The sequence below is a fragment of the Peromyscus californicus genome, unplaced genomic scaffold (assembly GCF_007827085.1).
Source record: "Peromyscus californicus insignis strain IS unplaced genomic scaffold, ASM782708v3 Scaffold_12__1_contigs__length_115047231, whole genome shotgun sequence".
NCBI lineage: Eukaryota > Metazoa > Chordata > Mammalia > Rodentia > Cricetidae > Peromyscus > Peromyscus californicus.
In genome coordinates, this window is record NW_026294413.1 from 87,427,923 (window position 1) to 87,441,555 (window position 13,633).

Below are 13,633 nucleotides of genomic sequence, written 5' to 3' on the forward strand. Positions count from 1 at the left end.
GCAGCTTCATGGTAGGGGTGGGAGCCTGTGTCCACTTACCCCCTCAGCCTGGTCTACATAATCAAGTTCCAGGACAGTCAGGCCAACAGAATGAGGTCCTATCTCAAAAGAAAAAAAAATCTTTGCTAAGAGAAATGCTAAAAGATTAAAAAAAGTAAGTGGGGCAAGGAAGTGCCAGTATTATTAACATGCCAGCTCTCTTTGTATTGGTCTAAAGATAAAATAGACAATATCTATCAGAATCCCAGCAGGCTTGCCCTCAAAATTAAAAAAAGAAAAAAATGGCTCAGCTGAGGTGGGTGGGCAGCAGACAATGACCAGAGGCCTGCCTGCTGCCAGGAGCCAACACGACCAGCAAAGATGTGGTGAAATGGGAGAGAAAGAGAAGCAGAATGGTTCATGTGCTTCGGAGAAGAGGCAGAACTGGAGACGTGACAGTGGTGAGGGACAGGCAGATGTGGATGGCTACACTGCCTCCTGAGGCCATGTGATGTCTGGACCAGCGTTGCCTCCAAGGGCCATGTCTGGGTCTATGGCCCTACCACAGCCAGAGTCTGTCTTGATGCCATGTGGATATCTGTGGTCTGGGCCGCCACTGGAGGCCATGTGATTGATGTCCAGGCCTGAGTTGCAGTCAGAGTCCATGTCTGGGTCCATGTCTGGACTATGTTACTACCAAAGGCCATGTGGATGCCTATGGTCTGGACTGCTGCCTTAAGCTGAGCTGGTCCCACCCCTCACGGGAGAGCTGGCTCTGGTGGCCTAGACATAGGAGAGAAGGCCCGACCCCTCAATGGCTACCACATGTGGGGAAGCTGACCCTGCCCTTGCAGCTGCATCAAGGCAGAGCTGGTGTTGGGCACAGGAGTGGTAACTCTGATGGCATGAGCATGGGAGAACTGGCCTTGCCTCTTACCTGAGTGGTGACGGATGGGGTGGGTGGGGGTCCCGTGGGAGTCCCTGGTGGAGGCCTGGACCAACTCAGCTACCACCCAGGCCCACATCCAGGACTTTGTCTTGGTCCATCCCAACATCTACCCCATCTATGACCTGCTTCAGTGTGTGAAGGGACTGGTCCTCTGGAACCATAACCACAGGATCTCCATGACTTGGGGCAGCAGAGGACATCCGAGAGAAGTCTCAGTGCAGGTCCAGTATTGATGGTGTAGCAGAAGTCAGAGGCCTTGAACCAGACCAACAACTCACTGCAATGAACATCTGCTAGTAAAGCTGTTTGGGCAAAATGGTCTACAGTGTGACACACCCTGTATGTAGCTCCCGAGGCCACTTTGACAAATGAATATGTGATGAAGAGGTGGGAAAGGCTGAGGAGCAGAGTGGGTTTATTTCATTTTGTTCTTTTTCTTTTCTTTTGGGGGGAGGCTACAAAGGTGGAGGGAAGACATGGAGGGACTGGGAAATGAGTGGGATTGGGGTGCATGGTGTGAGAGTCCCCAAAAATCAATTAAAAATTATATTAAATTTAAAAAAGGCAAAAATAGTTCAAATGAAAAGACAAGAAACAGACTGAAAGAATATAGTTTTAAAACACACCCAGTGAAAGAGTGTAAAGAGTTTATATAGAGCAATTATAACCTATAATTTATAAGAAGATAAAGACTCAAGTGGACAAAAGACAGATTTTTTTCAGCAAAAAACAAAAAATGATACGTGTGTGTGTGTGTGTGTGTGTGTGTGTGTGTGTGTGTGTGTGTGTGAAAAGTGAAAGAAGAGGTCCCACATTATTGGTCATTAGGGAAATGTAATTTAAAACCATGATGAGATAGCATTCCACACTCCTCAAGTATCTCTTGAAAATAAGGCAGACAATGAGAACTATTGTTGAAGAAGTGGAGAAACGGACACTCCGTACATTGCCTCCAGAAATGCAACATAGTGTAGCCACTTTGGAATACTTTGCAGTGTCTCAAAAAAAATTAAAAATTTCTGTATAACATTCCCATTTCACTCTAAGGTAGAGAGAAATGAAAGTGTAATTGAAAGAAAGACTTGGCCAGAAATATTCACAACAGTGTTATTCATAGTATCTCAAGACTAGAACAATCCAAATGTCCATGGACTAGTGAGTAGGTAGAGAAAACACTGGTATATCCCTACAGTGGAGTACCAGTAGTCAGTGAAGAAGGATGGATTACTGAGATGCTGGGTCCTGGATGAATCTCAAAAACATGCTAAGTTTAAAAAGCTACTTTTACAAGATACTACAGAGCTATGGTTTAATTTGATGAAATGCTCAGGAAAAGCAAACTTATAGGCAGGAAGTAGATTAATCACTCCCTGGGGTAAAAATATGAGAATAAGTTAACTATGAATGGGCATGAAGGATTCAGTTGGAGGGACAGAAATGCCTGGAGCTGGTTTATGGTCATAGTTGCAGCATTGGACAATGTTAACTAAAAGTTATTGAATTATACACCTGACTTAATAGTTCCAAAACATACATCAGTAAAGTTGTTTAAAAAAAAAAAAGGCCTGTGGCCCTGGAAAGACATCTTAACTATTCCAAGCTTTAGTTTATTTACTTGTAAAATGAAGATGAGAATGTTTTTCTCATGGGTGCATTGGGTCCTATTATATAAGATAGTAGGTATCTACCACTGAAAATTAGAATGCCTGACATGTTGGTTTGAATGAGAATGGCCCCCATAGGATCATATGTTTAAATACTTGGTCCCCAGTTGGTGGAACTCTTTGGGAAGGAGTAGGAGGTGTGGCCTTGTTGAAGGAGGTGTGTCTGGGCATAGGCTTTGAGGTTTCAGAAGATGATAAATCTTGTCCCTTGACTCCTTGTTTATGTTACTTAATAATATGTTCTTGTAATCCTCATGGTGGTAGAGAACTTTCTTCCTCCAGTAGCATGGTGCTTGGTTGTGTGGATTTGCCGTGGTTTCTTTGGACAGATTCCTGGTGATGAATGGTGATGGTTCTAGTATCTGGCTGCTATTCATGATGCCACAGTTCATGGCCTTGGAGATGCAGCAAATTTCATATATATATATATAAACTTATATAACCAACCCAGTACCGTTTGTGAAGCAATTCCATTTTGGAGTACCTATTGGTTTAAAGCTCTGAAGTTATTCATTTGCTCAGGCTACTAAATTTCTGTGGGAACAAGTCTTTGATAGTAACCATAGTTTATTAATCATCTTACATGAATATCAAATGATTTAATACCTACAACCAAACTGATGAACATGCACAGTTCCCATGACACCTGCTGGCCTCTGAGAAGCGAGCACTGAAAGGTTTACTGATGTGTTTCAGCGTGCTGATGAGAGATTTCACAAAGGACTCAGTTGCTCAGAGTTCCAGCAGGAACCAGACAAAATTCAATTTGGGTAGAGTCAAGCCTTTGGCTTCCTGCTTGCCACGGGACACCAGCAGAGCCCAGCCCTAGATAACCCCATTCTTGCTAGTAGTGGGCAATTTTCATCGCAACTGTTGGATTTGGGGGGCGAGCCTTGGAAAGATGGAAGATTTCCTCATCTATAATTTTAGGATAATAAGAGTCCTTACTTATAAGGATTATTTTGAATGTTAAGTGCAGGAAGAGACACACAGAAAATGCTTATCCCCATGCCTGGCCTATGGTCAGGATTCATAAGCTGTAGCTACTACTGTTATTAATATTTTGGAGAAGTTCAGGATCAAATTTCCATCTTTTTCAGGCCTTCATTTTCTTTATTTATGCCTCCTACCCTTGCAGAAAGGAAAGCAATTTGGTATGTGGAATTGAAAGCTGACAGATTTACCTACGATTTCATGCTAGGCCATCACAGCTTATGTTTGTTGTTTATAGGAAAAAGAATCTTTTGTTCATTTTGATTCCCCTCAACACAGCTCAACTTCTTATCTGACAATTTGTGTTGGTCATTAAGGCAGCCCCAGAAAACTACCTATCCATTTCCTGAATAGAGACTTTTTAATTTTAAAAAAGTCTCCCATAAGTTTTGGACATTTTATTTTTTAAATGGAGCAACTTTTAGTGCGTTACATTTGCTCCCCGAGCTGACATTAGGCCACATTCTTGTGTCTATTCTCTTGTGTCAATTTAACGTACTTTCAAATTCTTAAAATGTTTTTATAACGGCTTCATAATTGTAAGTGCTGCTTTTTAAACGTGTTGGCCACTCAGAGAAGACGAGGAAGAAGAGGAAGGATGCCTCTGACTTGCAGTTTTTATGTCTTTCTCCAGTGCTCTAATGCTTCAGCTACACCAGCTTGTAGGAAGAAAAAAGTTGAGTTACACCAGCAGCCAGTTCGGCTGTGGGAATGACAGGAGCCAGGCACATGGTCACCACAGCGTGGCGGGAACTTGAGTTCCTTGTGGTATTTATTTAATAATTTAACTTGATCATTGAGAAAACTGTTCTCAGGAAAAAATGCTCTTGAGTGGAGAAGTACGATTTTCCTGTTTTCTGAGGCCCAGGGAATTCTGTTGACTGGGGAGAGTGCCCTCTACAGCATGCTCCAGACCCACAGCAGGGAAATCCCACATGGAAATGGCGCAGCTGCGTCTTTCCACACCCATACCCTTTCTCCTCACGTAACTTAGCAAAGTTAGTTCAGTGCCTGAGCGTGACCTCAGAAATCCATTGGAAAGATTCACTTTAGTAGTCAGCTGTTATATGTCAATAAAGACAGGCAGATCTCTGTGAGTTTGAGGCCAGCCTGGTCTACCGAGAGAGTTCCAGGACAGCCAGGACTGTTATACAGAGAATCCTGTCTTGAAAGAAAAAAAAAAGAATAGTGTTAATGTTTGTTTGTTTTGGTACTAGGGACTGAATGCCAGGCCTTACAAACGCTAGGCAAGTGTCCCACCACTGAACTGTGGCGTTGGCCCTCCATATTCTTTTTATATTTGAGACAGGAACTACTAAGTTTCCTGGCTCTGACCTTACTCCAGAGCCCAGGAAGGCCTCTTTCTCAGCCCTTTGAATAGCTGGATTACAGACCCTACAAAAGAACGTGTTTTGACAAAGATTTTACTTCTCAGACTGTAGACGAATTTCTAAACCGTCTTATTAAATAAGAAACACAAAGCCAAATACAGAGTTAAAAGCCCAAGAGATCAGAGCACTAGCCTTTAGCTTACCACTCATTGTCCTCCTTCCTCTGAGAGAGAGACCTCCTTCCTGTGTGACTTGTCTTTTTATTGCCTTTCTGTTCTGCCTTCTCATTGGCTCTAAACCCAACCACATGACTTCCTCGTCACTGCCTGTCTATACAGACCTCCAGGTCTCTGTGGTTGGTACTGGGATTAAAGATTTGTGTTACCACTTGGCTGTGTCCTTGACCACACAGAGACTCTGCCTGCCACGTGATCGGATTAAGGGCGTGTGCTACCACTGCCAGACTTCTGCTAAATGGCTATGACCTCTGCTCTCCAGGCAACTTTATTTATTAACATACAAATAAAATCACATTTCAGCACAAATAAAATATCACCACATCAGACTATTGTCTCGGGATGATGTGGGCTGTTTGAATAACTAAATGTGGTGTATCTGGTAAACACGTAGCACTGCATGAACCACATTTGTGACATCTCCAGCACTTATGCAAAAACACGCCAGCAAGTGTGAGCGTGCCCAAAACTTCTCTTCGAAATAGATTTCTCACTGACCTTCGGTGTGTGCCGCCCTACCAGCATATAGAGAGTTGTTTTCCGCCCCATCAAAATTCATCACCATCCCCAGTGTTATGGCAGATGGAGAGATCTGTGGCCCAGCATCGTTTGGAGGTCTGCTCACTGCAGCTGAGTTGTTTTACAACGTGGGCTCATTTAGTGAGGAAGGGGGCCTAAATCTGATGTGATGCCGTATAGCCCCAACATAAAAACATCTCAGATCCATCTCTAGCAACACAGTCAAGGCAAGCGTTTGGGAGCTGTGGAAGGGAGTTCTCCTTTCTTTCCGCACTGCTGGTATTATTCCACAATTTGCAACAACTAGCCGTGCCTTCAACCAGACACCAGGGACCAGGACATCCTCTGAGTCCCCTTGCAGTGCCCTTCTAGGTTTCTTCTGATGAACACAGAAACAGAGCTGGGAGGAGGAGGGAGAGATACTCCTTTATCTCAAGCTGATTGCCTAAGACTCTTTTTGGTGACAGTTTTCACTGGAACAACTTTGATGTAATGTTATTTAGCCTATAAAGAAAAAAAAGATCATGAAAAGAATCAGTATAAGCCCAGTGTGGTGGCACATGCCTTTAATTCCAGCATATAGGAGGTTGAGGCTGGAGGATAATGATTTCCAGGCTAGCCTGAGCTACATAGTAAAACCCTTTCTCAAAACAAAGACGAACAAAAAACCCACTGTAAATCAGCAATGGCATGCAAAGAGAAGACGTGTGTACTTTCAGATGCTTGCTTCCTTGGTCTCCATTGTGATTCCTGGTTCCATCCCATCTTGGCAGGTCACTTCAACGCTAGCAACAACCAGCACTCTGATTTGCCGCTGGGTGAACGGATACACTGCCTCTTCCTGAATTTAAGACGTACTGTAGGAATAGCTGTGGCCCGGCAGGTACGTGTATGGGTGCACTCAGTATTCTGTCTTTGTCCTTCTGCAAAATCTGCCCTGCCAGCTTCTTCTCTTGTTTGTGGTCCCCTAAGGTGTCCTGGCAGCCCAAGGCTGAAGCCAACACCCCAATTTGCAGTTTCCAGGACAGCTCAATTCCTTAGGCAGTGAAGGTCATGTAATGACTGCCTAATTTATTCTCTTTTATTCTGAAAATTAGGGAAGTTGTTATTAAATTCTTTGCAACAGGATTTTTGATCCAAACTGTCTCTTAATCTTGTGTTTGATAAATAATAAATGGCTCACTGCTCACCAAAATGTGCAGTACTCAATGATTACTAATGCCTCATTTGCATAGGAAATTAATATTCCATATGGCTGGCCCAATCATTTAGGCCTATCCCAACAGGAGGAGGCAAATTAATTAGAGAAGTTTGAGTTGCAAACTATTGAGTACTATTGAGTCACTATCAGGAAAGACCTGGAAATTCAGGTTCTGGGCAAGATGGCAAGAATGAAAGCGGCTTCTGTGCAAGCCAGTGGAGGAGCAAATCAGAGTAAGAGAGAGTAAGTAGCCTTCATCTCCAAGAGAGAAATGGAAGAGCTCCGGAGAGCCCCGAGGAGGTCAGAGGACCTCCGAGGAGGTCAGAACAGTGCTTCCATGCTCTCATGGGAGTCCTGAAGGCTTGGCAACAAGGGGCAAGTGTTTGGTCTGGGTGCTGACCTCAAAATAGGAAATATGTTCTGAGAATTAGCTTCCGTGAAGATCGCTCCACCATTCAATGACAATCATTTCATCCTCACTCATGAATATTTATTAGATCCCTACAGTACATATACCACTGTGCCCAGAACACCTGTGTTACAGACTTCTAATTATTGTTAGGAATACAGTAAAGAAAAGAAAAATTTAACTCTTTCTTAATTTGTATTTGGTTTTTAGATGCCACATACAGACCAGTGGTGGTTTCACATAGTGTCAGCACGAGTCATGTAACCAAAAGGTTGTTCCTCAGAATCTCTGGTCCATCCTCCATCATGATCAGTACCTTGTCAACAGGCAAACAACATAATGCTGTACAAAAGCTTTCTTTTTGATGCTGAGGATTGGACGACAGCATCACACATGCTAAGCACATATTTTGCTAAGTTACTCCATTAGCAGCTCAAGGATCCCCCCACTACTGGTTTTTTGAGACAGGGTTTCTTTGTGTAGCTCTGGCTGTCAGCTGTTCTGGAACTCACACTGTAGACCAGGCTGGCCTCAAACTCACAGAGATCCACCTGCTTCTGCCTCCTGAGTGCTGGGATTGAAGGCATGTGCAATTACTGCCTGTTTTTTTGTTTTTTGGGTTTTTTTTGTTTGTTTTTTGTTTTTTTTTTTTTAAATGTAGACCAGGATGGCCTTGACCTAACTTACAGGGATCTGCCTGTCTGTCTCTGGAGTGCTGTTATTAAAGGCATGTACCACCATGCTCAGCTCAAAGTTCACTTTTATCAAAGCAACAATATAAAGATTAGCATTTTCTCCTTATCATCTTTCAGTAGACCTTTATACATAATTTAAGAATTGAGTCTGATGGCTTACAAGTGTCAGAAGCACTCCAGCTTGGGTGTTATGTCCTTCAGTGAGGAGGTTATTATTTCCCTTCTTTCTATGGTGGTACTGAAGAGGGTACTTCTAGTTCATAGAAGGGCTTTATATCGATTAAGCTCGACAATCTGTGTTGTGGTAAAAATAGCCCAACTGGCTTAGCATAACAACAGTTCAGATATCGCTGGTGCTGAGCCTGCTTTAAGGCAGAGTAGGTCGCCAAAGCAGCCGTCCTTTTCCGTTGACCCGCCATTCCAGGAACTGCTGTTCATACACCATATCCTTGCTAACATACTCACCTGTGACCACTGTGGCAAGAGAAGGGAGGGAGGGCTGAAGGCTGAATTCCCATTGATGTTCATTAAAGAAACAGAGAGGATCTTCCAGTCTCCCATCACCTGGCTACCGTCAAGGCATAGGAGGAGCTTAGAAATGGAGCCTGCTGATCTTTCAGCTTTCACCCTGATATCTGACTCGGGGTTTTTATTATTAAGGCCAATTAGAATTCTTGCCACATATAGACATAGCAGAGAGGCAAGCATTTGGTTCAGTAAAGAACTCTTGAAGTTTGGTTCAATGAGAGTCCCTAAAGGTCATCAGTAGTAGACATCCAGACAGACAGGTTCCAATTATCATTTATGTCTTGCCAAATCTGGGTGGACAAGGGTTCTTTTCTATTATTTGATAAATTCTGCATTGAACAGAATTAGAAAATATCAGAAAATACCCTAAAGATTTTTTTTTTTTTTTTTTTAGTTTTTCGAGACAGGGTTTCTCTGTGTAGTTTTGGTGCCTGTCCAGGATCTCACTCTGTAGACCAGGCTGGCCTCGAACTCACAGAGATGCGTCTGGCTCTGCCTCCCGAGTGCTGGGATTAAAGGCATGTGCCACTTTTTTTTCTTTTTTTGTCTATGCCATTCTCCTGCTTCCTACCCCAGTTGATCATCAGGAGTTACACTCTACTTGTTTGATTCTCATGAGTAGCTGCTTTGCAATGGTTACCACAAGGGATAGCTAATACTATTTTTTTTTTTTTTCAGAGACAGAGTCTCATGTAGTCCAGGCTGGCCACCAACTTGCTATATGGTTTGAATTTCTGGTTTTCCTGCCTCTGTAGTGTTGGGATCACAGGCATGTGTCACCACACCTGATTTTATACAATGCTAGATATCAAACCCAGGGCTTCCCGAACGCTAGGCAAGCGCTCTACCAACTGACCTGACCCCCCAAACCTGTATAGCTCTACTTTTGATCTATTTTCATTTCCACCGTGCTCCAACAAGGAGTTATGGGGGGGGGGCCTCCATGCATTATATGAAGGGGAAGAAACTAGGGCAAAAGGCAACAAAGGAGGAGAGACACATCCTGAAAGTGTGGTGTGTGCGGCAGCAGATACAGAGTGAGCCCTTGTGGGATGGGCTGGGTCACAGATTTGGCCCTAGCTTTCTAGTAATTCAGAGGGTGAAATTATCAGTGCCACGACAAGTCAGATGGTCAGAACCAGCACAGTAATTTCTGGAGTCTAGATCAGAGACAAACTTCCCCCCAGTGGTCTCTATACAGAGGACCCTTGTAAACTTAGGGGCTGTGTTCTCAGTACCCTTCCTGAAGATGACAAACTTCTCAGCTACATCTTGTCACAACCTTGGGTATAACTTGTGGCATCATTCCCTAGTAGAATTTAGCTAACCTCCACGGAGGTGGTGGTGGTCAAAAGCATGTTTCCGTTTCTCTGTGTGCAGTGGTTTAACCGAGGAACAGGTTAAGAGTATCTAGAGCCAGGTCTGGTGATGCTTGCCTGTAATCCCAGAACTTAGGACGCGGAGGCAAGGAGGATGGAGAGTTTCAGGCCACCCTGGGCTGAGTAGTAGGACAGTGTCTCAGAAGTTTTAGAACCGAACCAAATCTTAAAAAGTATCCAAAGGGTACTACAGGGTAGACAAACACCCGTCCGTACACATCCCTGCTCTGCTGGGGCCCTTCAGGAGTTTAGTTTGTGTTCTCTACCCTTTGCTTTAGTCGAAGGATACAAGGAACATGGATGGCACTTGCAGAGTTTCTGAGTCTGGGAAAGAAAGAGCGTCATTCTGTCTTTTCACATTAGGGAGCTCTGAAAGAAGTGCAAAGGTCTATGTATACATAGTTAGTGGAGTGTATGTGTGTGTGTGTGAGTGATGGTGGTGGTGGTGGTGTGTGTCGAGCTGCTGTGGGGGAGGGAAGGGTTCTCTTCCAGCAGCTCAAGCCTGTTAGGGTGCTTTGACCAGGGGAGTCAGTGGGCAGAGAGTTTCTCCTCTGTGTGTTGAGGAAATCGATCGAGACCCTGTGAATAGGGCTGGTTGGGGCACCTCAGTTATCAGTGAAGATCGGAGGTACTAGTGGCCTGCTGCTGCCCATGCACAGGCCTCCTCTAAGGCCCTAGATGTCCATCTGGTGATTTGACATGTAAACAGAAGTCACTCGGCTACCCTCCACCAGCCTTGCACCATCCTCTCCCTGAATTTAGTTTTGGGAAGTTTGGGAAAGCCTCCAGTATCCAGCAGTAGCTACTCACGTTGTTGGAGTACCATTCTCCTGGTACAGTTTTGGCAGGGAAAGGAAATAGCAAACACATGCTCTTCCAAGAGCACTCCAGTTGATTCTCTGGGCTGCAGTCACCGGGATTTTTTTAAAACAGAGACCTCATCATGTCACTTCTTCCCCAGTGAAAACCCTTTTGTAATTTCCCAAGCTCTTCAGCACAAAGCTGTAGGCTTGTGGGATGGCTAATAAGACCCTTAGATTTTATTATTGTCATGATTATTACTGTTATTACTAGGTGGGCCTTCAATGTGCCGTGCAGCCAAGGGTTATCTCTGAACTCTCCTGCCTCTACTTCCCGAGTGTTTTTATTATAGGCGTGCTTCACTAGAGCTGTTTTTATGCAGTGCTGGGGATTGCGCTCAGGTTTTCATGCAGGTTGGGCAAGTGCCTAACCAACTGAGCTACGCATCTCTAGGCCGTGCTACTATTTCAGATTTGAGACAAGGTCTCCCTAACCTGCTGTAACTCCTGATCCCTTTACCTCAGTCTCCTGACTGGCGGGGACTGCAGGCTTGCCGCATCCGCTTTGCTCTGCCATCTCCTCCCTTCTCTCTTCCTCCTCCTCCTCCTCTCCCTTCTTCCCTGCTCCTCCACTTGTCCACAGTTCTTAGTCCCTGGAGCTTCCATTTTTCTCTCTCTCTTCCTGAATGTCCAGACACAGACCATCCCTTCTTCTTTAGCAAGCTGTTTTTCACCCTGTCTTCTGTCAGGCCAGCCTCACGGACTCTCGCTTCAGGCTGAGCCCAGCCATCAGTCTCTGCACGGAGTGGTTCTGGTCCCTCGGGCGGCATGAAGCTGGCAGTCTCAGTCTTCACTTTCTCCAAGTGTAGTGTGATGCTGGGGAAAAGGCAGCTGTGGCAATAACTCCACACACTGGTGGTTTAAGGCAATAGATTTCTTTCTCACCTGGCTAAGATGCCAGTGCAGGGCCCCTAGGAGCTAGGGAGACATCTTTACAGGGTAACTCAAAGCCCCATACTCTTTCAGAGGGTACTTCTTTCATCCTCTAAGGCCTCAGAGTTCAACATCAATCCAGGGCTGAAGAAGAAAGATGCTAGAAGGCATGTCCACTCCTTATTGCCTTGATGCCAATCAGGACACAGGAGGAGCACAGATTTGGGTGGGCACACTGCTCTTATAGTTGTCCACGACTCAGACGCTGATCCTGGGCAAAGGGACTGACCGAAGCATTGCTCACTGCTACACCCATTTTGCCAGCTCCACACCTGGCACCTTGATTCAGCGATCACCGGTGAGTTTGCTAGCATTTGGGTGGAGGAAGGAGATGGTCACTGTGGAGGAGGGCAATTCACCCCCGACACCCCTCCCCCATTCTGTGCGGTGGTGGAGAGAGGGGCACAGCAGGTAAGCGAGCTTTCCTTGCTTCTGCTGCCTGCCAGCCCCCTGGAAAAGGTATCGGTTCCTTCCACAGATTAACGCATACATCGTGGGTGGATGGGCTCTGTAACCACAGGTGCCCTTCAAGGCGTGAGCCTCTTCCTGCAGGATGAGGCCTTCTGATTACACTTGTTCATGGTGTTTTGTGGGGCAGAGAGAAAAATGCGCTGCTTCTGTGACTGGCATTATAGCTCCGCTGCACATCTGGCACCTGCCTCTGAGTCCGAGGAAGTGGGTGGTGAGCGCAATGTCTTTCCCCTTTTCAGTCGGCAGCCATGTGTTTGAAGAGTCTCTTCAGCAGTCATTCCTGAGTGTTAGTGTTGGTGTACAACAGTGGGAAATCAGTCACCCATCAGACAGTCAGGGTAGAAAAATAAAAAATGACCAGACACGGGGTATAATGGGCTGATGAGCCTGGAGAAACCGAGTTCAGTGTCTTAAGCAGCGTGGACTGGTTCTGAAAATCCCCAGTTTGAAGACTCTGGCCTGTTTCGTTAACATTTGGGGCCAAGTCTTTCTTTTCCCTCCTCTGTGATGCCTTCAGCTCTGGGCCCTGCAGACCATGTAGATGGTAGCCTAGCCATGCTCCAGCTCTCCACAGACAGCCACGTTCCACTGCAGCTTCTCCTGTCTTCAGGAGAGCCAGGGCAGGGAAGAACGGTCTGGCTCCAGGCTAGACACATCTCGGCAGAAATGAAGGATTCTAAAGAGACACTTTGCTACCGTTAGCTCGCAGCAGACTATTGAGACAATGGTCCCCAGGGAATTGGAATTTCCTCAGAAATCTCATGCCAGGAGAGCGAAGAGGCTGGAGCCCGGTGCCAGTCAGAGGAGGAACTTGTCTTCCAGAGAGAGATTTCACACAGTTCTGACAACTTGTCAGAACACCCTGCAGGAGAGGCTGGAGCCAGAGGAACACTGATGGGTGGAACGCTACCTTTCCCAAACTGCTTAGTTATACACACCCTTGCCTTCTGCCCGGACCCCAGAGATGGACGTGTGTGTGTGTGTGTGTGTGTGTGTGTGTGTGTGTGTGTGTGTGTGTGTGGTGAGGGGTGGGTCCTGGGCCCCTTTGCGGTCCTTCCCAGTGTGACCTCACTGGGGTCGCCTCCACTTTCCACTCCCTTTTACTTGTCCGATTGATTGAGGATGAGTGGCTGAGCCTTGCTTGTTAGGACTGGCTGCTAGGGGCCCAGGCTGTGCCCCTGAGGCTGACAATAGATCACCCGCTCATTCGTGGTTTAAGCCGGTTCTGTGGAATTGCGGGGTTCACTGACCCGCTCAAGCCCTCAGCTGGGGTATGGCCATGTCAGGCCTTCTCAGGCTCCCATGACTTTGAACCTCAGAGAGGCCCAGGCTGTCCCACTCCTTCCCGGACACTCTTCTCCAATTGGTAAGCAATGTGCCACTAATAACGAAGGGCACCAGTCCTTATGGATACTGACTGGGTGCCCAGCATGTTTGGAGTCCTACATAAGGACTGGTTCATTTAATCTTCACACCTTTTCTATGA

General features: G+C 45.7%; 1 long non-coding RNA gene across 1 annotated transcript in view; it reads left to right on the forward strand.

Moving 5' to 3' along the window:
* Window positions 1–13,633, forward strand: part of LOC128107634 (uncharacterized) — a 119,926-nt gene that overhangs the window by 34,248 nt on the left and 72,045 nt on the right. The window contains exon 2 of the long non-coding RNA XR_008217163.1: window positions 6,445–6,554. This is a non-coding gene — a long non-coding RNA (uncharacterized LOC128107634). The remainder of the gene's footprint in view (window positions 1–6,444; window positions 6,555–13,633) is intronic.